Below are 22121 nucleotides of genomic sequence, written 5' to 3' on the forward strand. Positions count from 1 at the left end.
CTGTTAATATATGAATATATCACCAATGGAACCAATTGAAATTAACACTTGTTTATAGAGTAAGTGTGAGTAATGAAAGTGTTTATAAATGTGAAATTTATAATAAACTACTTGAAATGAAAATTGCCACGTGTCAAAAAATTGTAATGTGAAAATGTTTATTTCTTTATTTAGTCAAAACCTTGTAATATAAAATATATATGATATGATATAAATAATATATTATAGTATATAAATAATAATTTATATTATATATTATATATAAATAATTTAAATTATAAGTCTTCTCTTATGAAGAAACTCTAAAACAAGCACTAAAATAGTAAAAAAAACACTTATTTATAATATAAGTGTTAGTTATGAAAGTAATTAGAAGTAGATTTATAGTATAACCTTGTAATATGTGCACTATTCATGCAAATCACTTCTGTCTAATTTTTTTTCTCAGGTAATAAAAAACGGGTAAAAAAGAAAGAAAGGAAAGAAAGTTGAAAAAAAGTAAAAAAAAAATGTATGTATATTTTTTTTGTGCGTTTAAAATATTATAAATTTGTATGAATTTTTTATATATTAAGATATGTTTGTGTATTTTTATTTTTAATTATTTCATCAATTTTTTTTACATCCAATATTTTACATAATTAGTTATATTAATTCAGTTTCGAACTCACTTTAATTAATGTATTTAAATTTTAAAGTATAGTTTAAAAAATATTTTAAATGATGGATTTAATTAGTTTTTTTAAAAGAATTATTTTGAATGATGATATATTTAAAGTAGATCATCTATATTTTTACATGGATTGATTTAATATTTCTATTTAACTAGCTCAAAACACTATAATAATAAATAATATATTTAGAATTATTGGTAAACAAAATGATTATGAATTAATTTAAAATACATATCTTATTTTCTATAATTAATAAAAAGTAGCTTAATGTCAAATTTTATATTGAACTTTGATAAATCTTTTAATGTGGTATCAGAACTTTTAAAATGTCAATTTTGGTACTTAAACTTTAACGTAGTTTATCAATATGGTATTTTTGACTAACGGTGTTAGTTTTTTACTTGTTAAGATGCGTGGTCCAATCATAAGGTGTCACATGACATTATTTGTCAGAATTTTTTAAATATTTACATTTATGTTATTTAGGGCCTAAATAAAAATTTTACATTTATGTTATTTTCTTTTCACTTTCTTAATCATAGTATTATTGAAACGTTACAAATTTTGTATTAAAATATTAACAAATAAATATAAAATACTAAAATTTATACTATAACTTAATTTGCGCATCACACGAGATAAAAAACTATTTACATATATGATAAGCTTTAATCAATTTATAAATAAATAATCTTGATTAATGTCTATACTGGTCAAGTCAATCCATACAGAAAATTAAAATTGTAAATTGAATGAAAATAGGTTGTAAAATTGATTAAAGTCTATAAATGCTGCTCAAGTAAACCCATACAAAAAATTAAGATTGTAATTGAATGAAAATAGGTTGTAAAATTGATTAAAGTCTATAAATGTTGATCAAGTCAACCCATACAACCAAACACAAAAACTTTTTCATATTAAAAAAATAGAATTATAGAAAATAAAAACTCTTTAAAATTTTTAAAAAATAAAATTCTAAAAAATTATAGAATTTAGTGTTATCTAAATCGAATCAAACCAGTTGAACCAGAAACTGGTTGGGGTATTGGTTCGGAGAGAGGTAAAAAATTGGTTGACCCTCCGATTTTTGATCTAGCTGGTTCGATTCGATTTTTATAAAATTGATTTTAAACTTTTTAAACTTTTTATTTTAAAGAGTTTTTTGTTCATATTTTTATTTAAAAATTTAATTTAAAAATTTTCTGTTTTTCTTCAAATATTAAAGGGTTTGGACCAAATTGAAAAAAAAATATATTGTAAATGTTGAGTGCTAAAAAAGTTTATAAATTTTAAAATTTGATTGACCCATGAACTGATACAGATTGGTTGACCTAGGCTAAAAAACCATTTGAATTGATAGTTGAATCGATTTTTATAATTTTATAATTTCTAATTTTTTATAATTTATTTATTTTGGACCGGTCAGGCCAGTCATTCTAAGAATAATTGGTTAAACAAATTTAAAATTTATTCAACCACCATTTCAATCATTTTTTTTAGCTCGGTTCGTTACTCGACTAATTTCTAGTTCGACTAGTCTGATATGATTTAAATAACATTAAATTTTAATTTTTTTATATTTTTATTTTTTTTAAAAATGAATTTTTATTTTTTTAAACTATAATTTTAAAACTTTCATCTTTTTTAATATTAAATTTGTTGGGAGGGGGGCTTTGTTCCAATTTGAGTATTAGGAAACTCAAATTTTTTTATTATTCAAAACATATCATTTGAGTATCGATTACACTATAAATTTTAGTAGTGCGAATCTGATCTCATACATCAAATCTTAAAAAGTAAATTTGAAACATTCATTTTTTATCTTGAAACTTGAAATAACCTATTACCATTACAAATTAAATTTCTTTAGGCAATGAACCATGAAAAAGAAGTTTTAAAGAAGTGTGAGAACTAGAGTTGTCCATGGGTCATGTAACAGCCCAAAAAATTGAGTGTTGTTTGTTGAATCTTGTCAATAGTTAAGTTTCTATATATGTGGTTAAGTATTTTGCTTGCGTGTTAGAGGTTAAGGGCTGAAACCTTACTTCGAAACTTTTGTTATTTTGTTTACTTGACCTCTATCCTTGGTCTTTTGACTTAAGTTAAATTCTATGTTAATAATGAGCTTGTTGGTTCACTGATTAAGCTTCTGTATACTTTTTGATTTTGTGTTCGAGTCTCTGCATAAAAGAGAAGGGAACATATTTATTTTTCTTTTGCTTTACAAGGGAAATTAGTTATTTTAAATTATTACAGTTCTTTCCTCTTCCTTCTTCGGTTCTTTTTCTTTCTTTCTATGTTCTTCTTTTCTTTTTCCTTTGTTTTTTTTTGTTTTCCTTTCTTCACTATAATTTTGCCTTTTACTCATCTCTGGGACTTGCTACGGGTTTAATCGGGAGGTTGTGTTTTTTTGTTGTTCAATTGCAAGATTTTTACTGCGAGAATCTCGAGAGGAGCATTCATCTAATGTTGTAGTGCTGATTAATTTTTGTTCATTCATTAGTTACGAGGTTATATCCGTTACTTCTATGTCAAACCCATACTAGGTTTGTAACAAAAATCTGATTTTTTTGTAAATTTCAAATGCTGAAAAACATGGCTGTCGGCACTACACAGTAGTGTGTCAGGTCGTATTACTCACTGCTTGTGAATTAGGGTCACACGGGCCAGGGACACGGGCGTGTGTCCAGGCCATGTAACTCACTATTTGTGAATTAATGTCACACTGGCATGTGTCTAGGCTGTGTGAGAGATATTTTAAGATTGGAGTCATACAAGCGTGTACTTAGCTATGTGTTAGACTGTGTAACTCACTATTTTGAGCTACACGGCCATGTAACAGGTCCTGTGTGACATTAAGAGGGCCAAACGAGCGTGTGCCAGGCCGTGTGGACCATACAGGCCAGACCCTTAGGCTGTGTGACCACACGGACCAGACCCTCACTCCGTGTGAATCCACATGAGCGTGTGCCAGGTCATGTGGACCACATGGGCCAAATACTCAGGCCTGTGAATCCACACAAGTGCATAGGCCAAAATACTTAAAACGTTCAAATCAAACGTAGGCCTTCCGTAGGGTTCGTATAATTTGCATTAAACTGTATAACTTAATATCCAATATTCTGAGGCTGAATAATTGATTATTTGTACGTATAATTAATGTGATAATTGTTAAATGATAATTATCTATATTATCCAATTATGAATTGTATTTGAATAATTGAATGTACATCATTGATATCTGATATATGTAATCTGCATCTGTATTGGGTGGGAATGGTATAAAGAAGGAAGTGTCGGCTGTTTAATGAATCGCGTACTGATCTAACAACTAACCTGTAATCACTCTGAAATGTATCATACTGACACTAATTAGTGTGTAGGGCTAGATGGGTACTTGATACCTTATATGGTGTGCTGGGATGGTCAGAGATCGTGTGTAGCGGATGGGGGTAGGAAACTGCATCTGATTCTGATCTATTCTGCATCTTATCTGAACTGTTACGATAATATTAAGTATCATCTATTTTTTATTTTTATCTGAATTTCGGAAATTACTGTTATATTTATATTGTTGTCTTGCCTTTACATTTGTTACACACATTGAGTTATAAACTCATTCTATTTGTTAATTGAATTGCAGGTAACTCATAAACTTAGAAGGTTCGGTGTGTCAGGAGCTCAGTCATCTCTCTTTTCTAGATATTTTATTGTTTGTTTAAATTTGAGCAAACATATGTTTTATTTCGGACTACGGTTTGTAAGCTCGAATTTTCGTGTTGGTTTAACTGGTTAAATGTTTTCTGTATGACGAATTTTAAAATGCTTAAAGTTGGTTTTCCCTTAAACATTTTGATGTAGCCTCCAAGCTTGGTCTTAACGTCTAAGCGGGGTATGAGGTGTTACAGGTCTGGTTGGGTTTGGGTTGGGCCAAGTAAATAATTAGGCCTGTTTTCTAGGCTCGACCTAGAAAATGGGCCTAAAATTTTACCCATACTTGGCTTAGATAAAAATGTTAAAACCCGAGCCTAACTCGAATAAAAATGTTAAAACCCAAGCTCTGCCCGTCCGTATTAAAATGTTTTCATAATTTTTATATAAAAGTAAAATATAAAAAATATAATACATCATATACACTAAAAACATTAAAATAAATGTTTCCCAACAAATGAAATTTTTTTAAAAAAATACTTAAATAATACAAAGATGTGCTACTTAGCAAACAAAGACCTCTAAAATAATAAAAAAATTAATAATAAAATAAGACTTATACAATATCCAAATAATAACAACAAAAAAATAGCAATATAACAACGAAATACTAGCAAAACAATGAAAAAACAGTGGCAAAATAATAAAAAAATAGCAATAATTTTTATTTTATTTTATTTTTACAAATTTAGGCACAATGAAAAATTGGTCTTATTTTTTTACCCACACCCATTTTTCAAACTTATATTTTTGTTTAAATTCTCTCATTTTTTGAACAGGTCAGGCTCCATGAACAAATCTAGTGGGATCACTTTATTTTTCTATTGATTTTCTCTTACTTAAAAATTGAATAAAAAATTCAAATTTTTATATAAATATTGTTTTTATTAATTTCTGTTTATTTTAAATCATTTTTAAAAATTTTTAAGGTTGTGCCACATGCTAGTGATCTTTTGAGGAAGTATATAAATATTGTTTTCATTTTAAAATTTTTAACTTTGAAAATTATTTCTGAAATATATATTGTTATTATTATTTTAATTTTAAATTATTTTTAAAAATCTCTAGCGTTCTGCCACATGTTAGTGGTAAGGAGGTTAATCCCTTGACAACCAATAAATTTAGCTTTTTGACTTTGTGTTTTTGTTATAGACGTAAACCATAAATTTGTACATAAATTACATTATTATCTCATTTTGGTATCTAAATTTTCTTTTTATCACAAGGGCACCTAAATTACAATTTTTTCCAAGTTGGTACTCTCATTAGTCAAACTGTTAGGTAATAGAGGATTAATCCACAAATTGATACTTAAACTGTGAATTTTTCACATTTTGTACTTAAATATATATATTTTTGGTTACAAGTGATACTTAAAGTATTTTTTTCCAAGTTGATACCTCTATTAATTTAATAGTTAGTTGAACCATTAAGTCTATTTAAAAAACCAATTAAAAACGGGCATGTGGCAAAAAGACAAAAAATATTATTTTCTCTTATATATTTTCTTTTTCTTTTATTTTTTCATTCTTGAGAACTAGACCGGTGGTTTAACTATTCAAGCCACCAATTCTTGATTTGATTAGTTCGATTTATTTGATCAAATAAATTATTAAAAATTCATAAAAATAAAAAAAAATTCAAAATAGAGAAAAACTAATTCAATTGGTTTTATTAGCTTTGTTCAACCGATTTATATCAGTTCGTGGGTTAATCAATTCAACTCCTATGTTTGGACTAGTACCCATGCCAATTCTAAGTCTAGTTTTGAAAACAATGATTTTGATTGATGAAATAATTTTTTCGATCCCGTCAAGTAGAGCAAGCAAACAATGATGTTAAAAAATAGAATTAATTACCAACCTCTCAACCTTTGGAGAGCAAAATTTGAGCATTGCTAGTATTACTAGTTCGACCATTGGTTCAATTCCAAAAACATTGATATTAATGTAAATTATTAGTTTACTATATATTAAGTAAATTTTATTGTAATAAAATATTTTAATTATATTTTCATTAAAATTAAAATTCATTATTGTTGTTAGTATAAAAATTATAAAAACATTTATTATATAAAATCAAGTGTGTTAAATAATTTTATTATAAAATATAACATATTATAAGTTAATTATGTTGATTTTAAAAATAATTAAATAGATGAAGTTGATTTTTAAAAGTTAAAAAAAACTAACAATTGAATTTTAAAAAAAAACTAGCAATTTGAAGAAAAAAAAAGAAAAAGAAAGAAAAAGAGTTCACAAAAAATATATTTAATGATTAATGTTAAAAATTTACTTTTCAAGGTAAAAAGATAAGGTCATTGACCGAGTAAATAACAGATATTGTTGTGAAACAATTCGTGTATGCAACAAGCAAGTAAATAAAGTAGAATCGAAAAAAAACCGAACACATAAAATTTACGTAGAAAAACTCCTTAAATGAGGATAAAAAACTACAAGTAAAAGAAAATTTCACTATAATAAAGGAGAGTACAAAGAATGGAGATAATTAAAGGAAAACCCGAAGCCCCAAAAGGATAAAACGTTCAAAACAAAGAACATAATTCTTTCAATCAAAATAATTTTGTTATATGAAACCTTGAGTAAATAAGACTTATTTATAAGCTGAAATTCATAACATATATGACTAGAATATCTCTAGGTTAATCAAAGTTTAAGTGGGAAACTAGAAAAAGAGTTTAGCTGAGAGAAGAAAGCCAAGAAACTTGTGGTGCACATTGCCACGTCGTTGAGACGAAGGGGTGTTACGTTGTCGAGACGAAGACTCTTTTATTGTCATGATGTCAGTGGTTTGTCAAGACGAAGAACACTTTCTCGTTACGATATCACACAATGTTTGATCTAAAAATGCAAGGCATAACTCCACAAATTTCCACATTTACTCATATTTGATTTAACTCCCTTACCAAGCCCTATCACGGGCCCAATTGAATCTTCATCGAATACTCACCAAGTCCAAGTAATGCTTGAACTTTAAAACCGATAGACTCTTTGTCGACATGTCGACCGGATTGTGTTCTGTATTCTGTGTCAACTTTATGAATTTGAACATCCCTTTGAATGATCACCTCTCGAACAAAGTGATAACAAATGTTTATGTGCTTTATCCTCTCGTGGTGTATCTGATCTTTGGTAAGATATATGACACTTTAACTATAACAATATATTACAGTTGCCTCTTTTTCACTTACCAATTCACTAAACAGGCCTCTTAACCAAATTTATTCTTTTACTACTCCAATAATTGGCATATATTTGTTGGAAAAAATTCAGTTTGAAAATGGTTTTCTTGCACAACGGAAAATTACAAATTTGAAAACTGACTCGGTTTGTGATATTTATAACAATAAATCTTAAACAAATTCATACCTGCATTTTCGGTTTAGCAAATGTTCGTTATTCCCAGCTTTCAACCAAACGACCTTCTTTGCTATTCTTTTACCTCGAACTACTTCGGGTGTAGGCTCAAAACCATTGAATCGAAACATAGAACTAGAAAAAAATCTCTCCTTTTTGGGGTGAAAACAAAAATTCTCTCTTCTTAATAAAAACCAGTAGAATTGTTATTCCAAAAAATATACATAATAATTGAGAATAAATTTTTTATATTTTCTGGCAGAATAAAAATCTCTCAAATTTGTGTAAATAGCTCTACTGGTGCGATGTATTTATAGGAAGGGAAGGTAGAACCCTTGTTGAGTTGTAGTGATTTATTTCAAATGGAAAAAAGAACATCCTACTTAGAATAGGACTAGGGTGGATGACACACCCTAGTATTCCTACTAGGTTTGCCACCCCTTTTATGTCCATTAGGGATTTTTGGGCTTCTCTAACATCGAGTCCAATTACGAGTACTTTTTGGACCTTTTTGACCTAGTACTTTATAATGCGATCCAACTTGATTTAGTTTTTCTATTTTCCAAAATAAACATTAATATTTATATACAAAACAATTTTCTCATCCCTATTTTACCTTGACAAAATTTTGACGATTTTACCTTTGGTAAAATTTAAATGATTTTACTTTTAGTAATATTTTGACGATTTTGCCCATGGTAAAATTTTGAGAAAATGTGTTCATTATTTCACAATTCAACATGTTCACAATGACCGAATGATTTATTTTAATTTTCAGGCTTCAAAACTATCCAAAAACATAAACTCATTCTTCCGATCATTTTTTAAGTAATCAATATAGGATTGTAAATGAATCATGTCAATTTTCATTTCCATTTCAATTTTTGGAAACCTACATTAATTTCTAAATAATTTCATTTCTTCATTTAAAAGAAAACCATAGTCATTCTTGAATGTTTCCCCTTTCACATTTTCTATTTATTCCATTCATTTCTATTCAAACACGTAATTCATTTTTGGTTTCAGCAAGCTAGCGAAGGGATCGATTGAATATATGTAGTTGAGGCTCAAATTATTTATTAAGTTTTGAAATTTCACCTATTAATTATATACTTATTTATTTGTGAATTCATTCTACTATAGTATAATGATTGAGCTCTCCCCAACAGCATACCATTACGAAAACAACTACTTGGTGCTCGTCCAATGACCTTGTTATAAATGTGTTACCCTAATAAGATATCCTTGATCTCTTTAGGATAATATTCATTCCCCCAATATGGTCCTATTTTGTCTCATGGTAACCATTACATCTTCTTTCATAAAAAGTCAATCACTACTGAATAGTGATCAAGTCATCCATCACAAAGATGGACGATCCGTGACCACGTTTACTTTTAATCAACCATGTAATGCCAATGTGAGGATATCATTTACCCATGTTTTGGGCTGTGAATTCCACTGTTGTGAATGACACTACATACTACAGAAATCATACACCTAACCAGTAGCTTTCGGTTCCTTATCTATTTGAACCCTGGCTTTTTCCTATATCGAAGTGTACAAGTCACACATACATAGTCCACCATCCACTCAGGATTTAGGTATGCCACACTATAAATGCCACAAGTGAGTAAATCTATAAACAGATCCAAGATCTATTCTACTTGAGTCTTGTCTAATTTATTATCAGTCTAGTTAGTCACATTTATGTCTCTATCTTCTGGGAGTCATTCATTCTGATGCCTAAGACAAGACATCTCCCTAATTGGACTTGATAGATGGCATATTAGTTTTTCAATCGATTTGCTCATTTATGATTAAACTAAAGATATATTTAGGTTTATCTACTAATATAAATTGTCTTTCCGTACTACGATTCGACCACGTAATACTACTTAGTATTATTTAAATACTAGACAACTAATTAGCAACATTTGCTTCCATTTTTCTTTGCGTGCAAAGTTCATGTGAGGACAATTATACAAAGTATATTAATGTAACCAATGAAGTTTTTTTATTAACATATTGTTCGAAAAACTTACAAGTGTATATTGATGAAAATACTACACTTAGAGAGCACCAGATCTAATAGTATTCCATTTTAGTAGTCGACAAGGCCAATGTAGCTTGAAGTGTAGCTTTCCAACTAATCACACTGATAAACCATAATTTATACATATTTTTATCCCATGCTTAGCACATTCATGGATGAATTCTCCTTAGATTTTTTGATTTCGATGCTCCAAATTCTTTAATTTCATGTTTTATACTTAGGTGAGGATAGGAGAATAAAAAGAGCGAGAAATAGGCCGAAAATGGAGAAAATAAACCCATATGGGAAATCAACATGGCCTGGACTTCTTCATACGGACGTGTCACATGGTCGTGCCCATTCGGCAGGATCAAAGCACGACTTACACGGGTAGACTACACGCCCATGCCTATTCAACAGCCTTGACCACAGGCTGGAGTAATTGCACATGGACGTGTCCCTACCGAGCCCAAGTATAGTCCTATTCAGAAAAGGCCACTTTTGAGGGCTCTTAGGAATTCTAAAGCCTATTTAAACACCTGAGGAGGCACTTAGAAGGAACACACAGAGTAGGAGGCAAGGAATTACTGAAGGAAAGCTGATTGGTCCATTTCAGAAGCCGGATTCATCGTCAAGACTAAAGATCTCCCTTTAATTTCCATTCAGGGGTTTTGGGTTTTCTTTATGTTTTGTATTCACTATTCTTCTGAGATGTTTTCTTTTATAATTATGAACTGAACCCCCTAATACCTAAGGGGAATGAAACCTAAGACGGATCTTGTTATTATTATTTGAATTGTATGATAAATATTTGACTTGTTCTTAATTCTTGTTTTAATATTTCAGGATATTGATTCAAGTTAATGCTCTTATTCAGTGGAAGAATAGACCCTGTCTAAGAGTAAATTTTTCATAACTAAGCAGAGTTGATTGCGCACCTAGAGATATGATGATAAGATTTTACCGGATTAGGGTGAAACCTAATAAGAGGATCCATAGATCGAGTTAATGCAACATTAGGGCATTAATTAGAAAGAGATTTCAATTAATCAACCTAGAGTTAGACGTTATTAGTCTCGAGAGAGATAATAATATAACTTAGGGATTTCTATGGATCAAGTTAAATGAATAAATAGTTTGATTCAGAGTCAAATAACAAGTGAAGTCTAGGTGGATTTTTCCTTAGCTATTGTCTTAATCAATCGAGTTTTCCCAAAAGCTTTTTCCCAATTTTCTCGTTGTGCACCCTTAGTTTAGTTAATTAGTCTAGATAAACAAATCCCTTAATTTTTAGGTTAGATAATAAAAAGAAAGTAATTACTAGTACTCTTGGTTTCTTTGGGTTTGACAATTCGATCTTGCTAAAGCTATACTACTATTTGATAGGTACACTTGCCTTCATCGTGATAATAGTTAGTTCCAAGACGATTAATTATAAATATTTAAAACTTGTCATGAATATCACGTATCAAGTTTTTGGCGCCATTACTGGGGATCTAAGATATTAGGAACACTCGATTTTTATTCCTTTAGCCATTTGACTTTATTTGCAATTTAAATTTTTATTTTCTTTTCTAATTTTTCTTTTATTCGTTCCTAGCAGGTTTTTATAGTGTATGACTAGACCATTACTGTTTGATAGTGAGATCGATCGTATAGTTCGCAGAAACTGAAGAGAAATAAGGCAAGGCTTACGATCACAGAGGAAGAGCAAGAGAACGATATTTCAACCACAATTGAGGAGATGACGGAAAACCAAGAAAATCTGCTACCTCCTGCGATTGCTGCTAATCAGAATCCTGCTCCACGTACTATGTATGATTATGCTAAACCTTCTTTAATAGGAACTGAATCGAGCATAGTTAGGCCTGTTGTTGCTGCAAATAATTTTGAACTAAAACCTAACACTATTCAAATGATCCAATAGTTTGTTCAGTTTGATGGTTTGCAGGATGAGGATCCCAACGCTAACTTGGCAAATTTCTTGGAGTTTTGCGACACTTTTAAAATCAATGGCGTTTCTAATGATGCCATTTGCCTTCGGTTGTTTCCCTTTTCATTGAGGAATAAGGCTAAACAGTGGTTGAACTCATTACCACGAGGGTCAATCACTACTTGGGAACAAATGACAGAAAATTTTTTATTAAAATATTTTCCGCTGGCTAAAACAACCAAAGTATGTAATGATATCTCCTCTTTTGTGCAGATGGATTTAAAAACACTCTATGATGCATGGGAGAGATACAAGGACCTTTTACGAAGATGCCCTCACCATGGGTTACCACTCTGGCTACAGGTTCAAACATTTCACAATGGACTGAATCCTTCGACTTGACAGATGATTGACGCAGCCGCTGGTGGAACTATCAATAATAAGACACCTGAGGATGCTTATGAATTTATAGAAGAGATGTCACTGAATAATTATCAGTGACAAGTTATGAGGACAAAACTAACGAAAACAGTTGGCATTTTTAACGTTCACCCAGTAATGCAGTGCGAAGCAAATGAAGGTGGATCCAGTAATTCAGAATACCCACCCTATGGCCATAACATGGAGAACGAGTAGTTAAATTACATGGGTAATAATCCTCGATCTCAAAATAATCCTTATAGTAATACACAATGTAGGTTGGAGGAACCACCCAAATTTCTCATGGGAAGGCCAAGGGAATCAGAGACCACCACCTCTAGGCTTCCAACAACTACCCTACCAACAAGAGAAAAAGCCGAACCTTGAGGAGATGCTAACAAAATTCATCTCGGTGTTAGAAACTGATTTTTAGAATACCGCGACAGCACTTAAGAACCAACAAGCATCAATCTAAGGGTTCGATACTCAGAGAGGTCAGCTCGCTAAATTGATATTTGAATGACCACAAGGTAGCCTGTCGAGTAACACTGAATTGAATGCAATTACCATTCAAGATAAGGAAGGGTAGTTGCACCTAAACCAGAACTGAGGCAAGAAATTATGGTAAGTAAAGGTAAAGGTGAGGTGGACCACAATGACCAGAAACCGGTAAGTAAAGAGTACAAACCTCGTATGCCATACCCCAACGTGACAAGGAAAGACCGCACAGACGAACAATTCGGTAAATTCCTTAAATTATTAAATAAGTTACATATTAACTTACCGTTTAATGAAGCTCTTTCACAGATGCCAAACACAGTCAAATTCCTAAAGGAGCTTTTAACGAATAAGCGGAAGTTAGATGAGGCGTCACATGTGGAGCTAAATGCTGTTTGCTCAGCCATACTACAGAATAAGTTGGCCAACAAATTAAAAGATCCAGGGAGTTTTACGATTCCCTGTTTAATTGGTAGCCTAGATGTTAATAATGCTTTGGCTAATTTAGGGGCTAGTATCAATGTCATGCCTTACAAAATGTTTAAGTAACTAGGTCTTGGGAAACCCAAACAAACTAGGATGAGTATTCAAGTAGCCGATAAAACAATCTTATTTCCTAGGGGGATTATTGAAGATGTACTCGTTAAACTTGAAAAATTTATATTTCCTGTTGATTTCATTGGTTTAGACATAGAGGAGGAGAGTAACGTTCCTTTAATTTTAGGGAGGCCCTTTTTAGCAACTGTTACAAAAATAATTGACGTTGTCACAGGTGAACTCACATTTCGTGTGGGAGACGAAATAATCATCCTTTAAGCTCGTAATTCGAGTAACACATCGAAAATTGAAGGTGGTGGTATAAATTATCCTACTAAAACTGACCATGTGGTGCAACGTACTTTGCAGGAATGGGTTCGAAGAACATACATGAGCCATGTTCAAGCAACAACAAAGGACCTATCTATGAAGAACGAGTGCTACGAATTGAGGAACTAGATGAATGGCGGACACATAAACCAAAAACACATGACAAACCAAAACCACGCGATGACAAGCTAAAATTTTCCCCAAATAAACTTAAAGTCGGAGACAAAGTGCTATTAGACGCAGTAGACCCTCGTATTACCACTTCTGAACTGAATGAAGAAATCCTTCTTGCGGTACTTAGCATTTTTCTATACGATACAGTCGAGGTAATTCATCCCAAATTCGGCACGTTCAAGGTAAATAGTACTCGTCTTAAACCTTATGTTTATAAAACTGATAGTAGGGATGAGGAGTGTAAACTCCTCGAACCACCATGATCACGTAACAAGAGAGGTAAGTCGAGCTTAAACTATAAATAAGCGCTTTTCAGGAGGCAACCCGAGCACTAACGATGTTAACCTCTTTAAAATTTTAGTTTTTAACATCTAATCACTAACTAAGTCATTGAAACATAGGTTATCTAATCCACACGGCCAGGCACACGGGCGTGCCTTAGGCCGTGCTAACACCAAGGGAGGAGACACGACCGTGGAATACGGCTGTGTAAAAATAGGGCAAAATTTTTCCCAACACGGATGCGATAAGTTGCTACGGCCGTGCGACATGGCCGTGGGCGAAACTGCCAAAACAACACGGGCGTGCGACACACCCGCGTCTTGAGTTGAACCTGAGAATTTAGCACGAGCGTATGACACGCCCGTGCCATTCACCCTTGGTGGACACTGTCAAACTAACACGGGCATGGGAGAAGCGAACGAAGAAGGACACGGTCGTGCGACACGGTCGTGTGCACCCACACGCCCAAGGAACACGGGCGCGGACCGAATGTCAAACGCGCCCAAATTTGAAAATCACGAAACACACGAGAAAAAATTAGGCACGATCGTGTGCCCCAAAATCTATATAAACCCCTCATTATTCATCATTCCCTTCCCCAAAATCCCTAACCCTAGCTACTACAACTTCACACGCCCTCCTCGCCACGCCCGTGCACAGACGACAACTCTCCTCCGACGACCCAAGCTCCTCCTTCCACCAACATATTGCATTTGTTTACTCTTTTCTCTCTATTTTCTTCTACTCATTTACTAATTTTATGATTCTTATGGTGTTACTTGGCTAATTTTTTATGAATATTCATTGTTCTCACTATAGAAATATGCTTTTAGTCTTTCCCATTTTTAGTCAATGCTTTCTAGTACATTCATTCCTTCTTGTGTTCCCATAGAGTCTATTTCATTAATTTCATGTTGAAAATAATCAAACTTTTCTTACGTCATTTGTTATATAAACTTCTATCATCTAGATTAAACCACTGAGTGTTTGACAGTTGGTTGGATTGGTTAGTTTAACTACATTTATGATTACTTCTTGAATTAGTTAGTTTATCGTATACACCTCGTTTGTATTGCAGATACATCATGCAGAATCGTGGTAAGAAAACCACTGTCCCCGCTTCCAAGAAAAAGAAAAGAGCAGCGTCATCCTCAGGTCCTACTGCGGAGATTAGGCACCCGTTCCTCTAAGTTCCCTTGGGACTCTAGGAGGAATTATATCAGATATTACGGGCCTGACCCCTAGGTGTGGGCCGCTGCATTGACTGGGCCACACTTAAACAGATTCAATTGGCTGACGTGGTCCGAGCCCTCCTGACGACTGACCTATGGGGGCTATTCTTTGAGATCATAGAGCCGACGTATCTCAAGTTCACATTGGAACTCTACTCGACGTTCCATCTTCAGACCGTCATGACTAACTTCGATGATCCTGGAACGGTCCAGTTCTGTCTCGGTGGTCTAGTCTGCCAGTTGAGCGTGCCCCACGGCTGTGTGTCCCAAAATCTATAAAAACCCCTCACTATTCATCATCCTCTTCCCCAAAATCCCTAACCCTAGCCACTGCAACTTCACACGCCCTCCTCACCATACCCATACGTAGATGATAGCTCTTCTCTGACGACCCAAACTCCTCCTTCCACCAATAAATTGCGTTTGTTTACTCTTTTCTCTCTATTTTCTTTATCTCTTTTACTAATTTTATGATTCTTATGGTGTTACTTGGCTAATTTTTTATGAATATTTATTGTTCTCACTATAGAAATATGCTTTTAGTCTTTGCCATTTTTAGTCAATGCTTTCTGGTACATTCATTCCTTCTTGTGTTCCCATAGAGTCTATTTCATTAATTTCATGTTGAAAATAATCATACTTTTCTTACGTCATTTGCTATATAAACTTCTATCATATAGATTAAACCACTGAGTGTTTGATAGTTGGTTGGATTGGTTAGTTTAATTACATTCGTGATTACTTCTTAAATTAGTTAGTTTATGGTATACTCCTCCTTTGTCTTGTAGATACATCATGTCCAACGAGATGAGATTTTTCTTTAAGTCGAGTATAAACCTGACATCTAAAAGTGTTTGAATAATTTCTTTGTGCATCCTGATTTGTACGATTCTTATGTCAGTAATCTTTCATGGAGAATTATTCCATATCAACATAACTCTACCTTCAACTGAACTGTATGTGGAGAACTAGTCTCTATTGGGACACATGTGATAAGAGCACCCTGAATTTAAGATCCATTTAGAAGTAAGCTTAAAGCTTTCACTCGTCGACACCAACAAGAAATCATCACCTCTATCGTCAACAACACTAGTATCAGCAAGTTCGTGTTTCTTCTTATCTCTCTCGTAATTTTTGGCATCCCTTTTACTCTTATTCTATAGTTTGTAATATTCTGACTTAATGTGCCCTTTTTCTTGTAGTAGCCACATTCTTTGTCATGATTTCTGGATATAGATCTCGCCCTAGACCTATTTCGATATGGCTTTTTAGATTGTTGTATACCCTTTGAACTAGAATTGAGGCTTGCTCGTTTAACTTTTTTTTGAGCCTAACTCGTTGTCGAGTTTATCCTTGCTTAGTAGATTCTTCTTCACATCCTCAAATGAGAGATGATCTCTCCCATAAATTAGAGTTTCCCTCAAAGTTTTTTAATAAAAGAATAATAAACATAACAATAATATAGCATGATCCTCGTCACTAATTTCTGCTTTAGGATTCTTTAGGTCATTTAAAAAGGTAACAAAATCACTAATATGAGCTCTAATAGACTCACCTTCGGCCATTCTGAATGTGCAGAGACGTTGTTTTAATATTAACATGTTGGCCAAGGATTTCATCATGTACAAGGCTTTCAGTTTCTTCCACAATGTAAACGTTTTTTTTCTCATTCAAAACCTCCTGTAACACATTATTTGTTAAACATAATTGAATTATGGATATAGATTTTTTATCTAACCTATCTCATTCTAACCGTTCCATGTCTGCGGGCTTCTTTTTTGTAAGGATCCTCTCAAGATCGTTCTAAATCAGTATTGCTGACATATAAACTTTCTATAGATTAAAATTTGAGATGCCGTCGAACTTATCAATATCAAACCTTGATACTGTCATTTTTGAACGGGTTAAATGTGGAAATCGAACTAGTTCTAATACCAATTTGTTGGGAAATAACTCGTTTAGGTAACGAACAAGTAAATAAAGTAAAAAAAAAAAGATCAAACACGTAAATTTTATGTATAAAAACTTCTTAAATGAGGATAAAAAGCCACGAGCAAAAGGAGATTTCACTAATAAAGGAGAGTACAAAAAATGGAGAGAATTAAAGGAAAACATGAAGCCCCAAACGAATAAACCCTTCAAAATAAAGAACAAAATTCTCTCAATCTAAATATTTTTGTTATATAAAACTTTAAGTAACTAAGGCCTATCTATATGCTAAAATTTGTAGCATATATGACTAGAATATCTCTAGGTTAATTAGAGTTTAAGTGAGAAACTAAAAATATAGTTTAATTGAGAGAAGAAAGTCAAGAAACTTGTGGTGCACATCGCCACGTTGTGACGTGACATTCACATCATCTGGATGAAGGGGTGTCGTGTTGTTGGGACAAAAACTCTCTTCTTGTCGTGACATCAACGTTTCGTCAAGACGAAGAACAACTCCTTATTACAACGTCATGCACTGTTTGATTTGAAAATGTGAAGCATAACTCCACGAGTATTAAGTTGATATATTTAATTGCTTAGATATATATTTTCATCAATTCAACGAATGATTATTTTGAATTGCACTACTAAAGTTCATATTGTAATTGTCACCCTCATTTGAGTAAATAAAAATTGATCTATATTATTAGAGTAACAAATTATTATTTTAATATTATTTCTGTAAATTTTCCCTCTTGACTCTTTAAAGTAGAGGAGAAAGAGTTGCTAACATCCACGTGAAAATACTGCAGATTCGTGGATTTTTATGTTAACCAATCAATCAGCTTTTAAGTAGAAGTAAACCCTTTAATTATTTGTACTATACTTCATAAAAAAAAAGTTGTGATATTTACTTGGACTAATCAATCACTTGGTATCCTTTTTCAAGTTGTATTTATTGACGTTGCTTTGATTTTTTATTTTGACAAATTCATGTTCCACATTCTTGATTAATGTAGATATAATATTTTAATAACTCTTGAAATCAAAATTAAAAAAATAAATATATTTACTCGATGACATATTTTTATTTAATATTTAATTTTAAATACAATTAAAAATTTTGATTCAGTTCTCTCAAATTCATGAATAAATATGAATAAAACAATGATAATCCTTTACTTAAATAGACGATAGACGATTAATGATTTGTTAAACTACAATCAATGTGAATAACCATCTCCTCAAAATTAGCCTTTAACTAAGTCTTCAATATAGAATAAAGTGGAAGAGATCTTATTGATATAAACTTCCTTAAAAGGTAGATCTCTTCAAATATGGAAACTTCGATCATATTGAAAGTCTTCATAATATTCTTGCTTAACTTGATTTTTCATATTTTATCATCAATAAAGTGTTGCTAAAAATCTTTAAGGACGTGTTAATAAAAGCTCCAACGGTTTTGGCGAAAAGACGTGAACCAAATATAACAAGTTACATTAACCGCGCAAGAGAAAGCTAAGTTGTAACTCAAGATACATTTGAACCATGAACTCACTCATTCTTGTAATTCATTCTTTTAATTACATGTTCTAATTTTGTTACATGTGACCCATGTACTCTCTCTCCTTTTACTTTATTATAGGTTCTAACTTTTTTTTTGTTTTCCAAGGAATTTATTGGAGTGAATCTAGTGACTAATCTCCATATTGATTACAAGTTCTAATTTTATTTGTGAACACAGAAAGTTTGTGGAAAGTGGATAAAACACCCAAAAATATATAGGGTAATAAGAAATAAATAAACAATAAATTACTTAATCTTGATGGTTAAGTAGTTAACATATTCCTTAAAGATCCTAGGTTTTATCCACTCTTCTCCCATTTTCGTTTCTTTTTATTTTTAGTAAATAAGGATGAAAATCACCCTAGAATAAATTTTAAATGAAGTAAAAACTCACCAAGAGTGGGCAGCAACCCAAATTGTTAAAGCATCTACTTTAACCTATGTATTTCCAAGTTCAAGCCATACCAATCTCAAATATTTTGCCTTCTAAATTCAGGAGCATGGGTAAATTATCATACAACCCCTCTAAAATTTGTTAACACTAAGTATTTAGTCCCTTTTTTTCCTAGTTACACAAAGATTGTATTTCTTTTTCCATTCCAACTATAATTTTTCCTTTTTTTTTCTCTATTTCTCTCCCTTTTTTTCTTTTTCATCAAATCTTTTGATAGTCCCTACAAATCTTGAAAACCGCTATTAATTCTTGTGTAAATGTCGTTTGAAGGACTCGATATAGGTAACATAATCAAATTGGAAATGTGAAGAATGTTGCTCGAGATCCCAAAGGCAGGTATGTGTTCTTTTACAAGCAAATCGGGGCAAAGCCATGCCTAGGATAGGGCCACACAGTCTTTCACATGGACATGTGGGTTTAAAATCAAAATTATATAGGGTTTTTCTATATATTTTTACCACCTTTTTACTTAATAAATGTATTTATCTTGATTAATTATTTTTGAAATAAGTAAAATTTACTTAATTAGTAATTCTAGACATGAATTTAGACAGTATGTGAAATTATGCTTAATTACATGATTTTCATGCATATTTTATATTAATTCATGTTAATTTATTAATGTATGTATTTTTCACTTATAGGAGTCCATTGGAGACATGATTTAAATAAATACAACATAGACATGTACAAGTTATCCATGTGGATGGCAAGACCATGTAATTTTGGACATGAGGTTGACTACTTGACCCAATAAAAAAGGTGATGAAAGGTGGACATGTCTGCTAAGTTTTTGGACTGAAGAATCGTCCAACAAGGGAACTAAGAGCCCAAATTCGACATTTAGAGGTGGCTACCCAAAATATGTTTTTGTATAATTAATTGAAGGTCCTTATAATTAGAAAATAATTAAAATTTAGCCCAACAACTTCTTTGTTGAAACCATCCACTCTATAGTTATTTTTAGCTTGAATTTGAAATTCAAATGGAGAAGACTTGGTCATCCCTTGTTCCTTGAAGCATGGTCGGCCACATGAGAGAGGGGAGGAAGGAAATTTAAACCTACTTTTAGTAAACTGAAACCTTTACCTTTACCTATAAATACCTTGCCATCCCTCACTTCTCAATCATCCCTCATCCTTCATCCCTCATCCTTCAACATTCATCTCTCACTCTCACTAGTTTCATCTCAATTCTTTTTCCCTTTTTCCCTTGCATAGTTGTCCATCTCTCCTCCATTATTTAGCCTTAAAAGCTTTGTCAAAAGCACTCCTTAGCTGGCTACCACTTAAACACTTAACAAAAGAAGCATCGAGCAGAACGGAGGAGCACATCCATCAGAATAGATCCAAAAGGTTGATAAACTGAATCAATCAGAATAGATTTGAAAGGTTGCTGAACTAGATAAATTTTACTATTTCCTCTTGTTATTTATTTTAATCATGTTTGTTTTGAGTTTATTGTTTTTGACATCAACAATGTTGTTTTAAATCCTATTTGCTAGGATGATTATGTTGATTCAATAAGATCTATTTTATTCATGTTTAACATGTTTAGGCCTCAGTCAATCATGTTTTCAATTAATATCATGATGCATTTCATTCATAAGTGATTGGGTGCACTTAGATTAGTTGAGCGATCCTAACCAGATGATGGCTAGTAGACGCATAATTGAAAAGTGCAATGCTTAATTTAGGTCATTAAACCCGACTAAGTTGAGGTTTGTAATATCTTTAGTTAGCTCTATTGCCTTGCATAGTTTTTAGGTAATTAAACTGTTGTAAACGTAAATGTCCTTGTGACCTTACATAAATGCTAAAAAACCCTTAGCTAATATGATCAGTAAAATGCATATTTAACTAAGTAAGAGACTCTGAAAGTACTTAATTTGGTTTCAAAACTTACTAAAGATCGAGTTGTCGTGGAAGTATTTTTGAACATTGTTAAGCATGATAAAGTAAATTGAATTGATTAATATAATTATCCTAGCCCATTTAATGTTGATTGTTTTTGTTGCTAAAGCCATTCATTCATACATTTAGGTAGATTGCATCTAGATTAGAATTGCATAGGGATCAATCTTTGCATATAATTAATTTACTTAGTTTAATCATCACCAGTCAAATTATTGAATTTTTACATCAAATTGTGAAGTTATAATTTTACAAATATTTGGTTAAGCTTATACAGTCCCTGTGGAGATGATAACTCATTTTACTTACTTATTACTTGAATGACTATGTACACTTGCACAAACCACATTACAGTGGGCCACACAAGCGTGTGGGCCACACATGTGGACCATAAGGCCCCTTAGACATCCATGTCCCCTTAAAACCCTAAGTTAGTTCGTGAACCACACGACCAAAACCTCTCCACACAACCTACCACACGGTCGTGTCTCCCCTCCACCTTGGTTTTGCAATTTCTATACGGCCTCAGTTTGTTACACGGATTAGCGACACGATCGTGTACCCTTTTCACACAGTCCAGGGAATTCCACATGGTCCATTCACACACTCGTGTGTCCTTTGTACCTCAAATTTTACAGTTTCAACCCAAAATTTCATGTTTTTTTTTGTTTGGTCCCTATATGATTTTTGAACTATTTTTATTGCTTTAAAATATTCAATTGAGCCCTTGATGGTATGAATTATGTTAGAAACCATGATTTGATGGACGAATTTAGTATGATATGTCTATTGTTTCAGAATTTTCAATCGCATGTATGGTATGCCTTATGACACTGTCAAACCGAACACCTAGAAACATGATTTTTGCTACTGAATTGATATGTCACAAGCACATTAATTACTACTGAATCAAATCGATAAAAGCATACTATTTGCTACAATATTGTTTTGTTAAAAGCATATTTAATTCTATTATACTAATATGATGGAATTGTCATATTGCATTGCATGGGGTGGAACGTTATGAATGAAGTATTGGCAATTTATCTGCATTTA

The 22121-nt window shown here is 32.2% G+C and overlaps 1 non-coding gene across 1 annotated transcript; it reads right to left on the reverse strand.

Annotated features, from left to right (window-relative positions):
* Positions 1-11966: 11966 nt before the first annotated feature.
* On the reverse strand, positions 11967-12077 carry LOC121217351 (small nucleolar RNA R71). Its single transcript, XR_005913441.1, has one exon. It is a non-coding gene; the product is annotated as a small nucleolar RNA R71 (small nucleolar RNA).
* Positions 12078-22121: the final 10044 nt, after the last annotated feature.

The sequence above is a fragment of the Gossypium hirsutum genome, chromosome A02, assembly GCF_007990345.1.
Source record: "Gossypium hirsutum isolate 1008001.06 chromosome A02, Gossypium_hirsutum_v2.1, whole genome shotgun sequence".
NCBI lineage: Eukaryota > Viridiplantae > Streptophyta > Magnoliopsida > Malvales > Malvaceae > Gossypium > Gossypium hirsutum.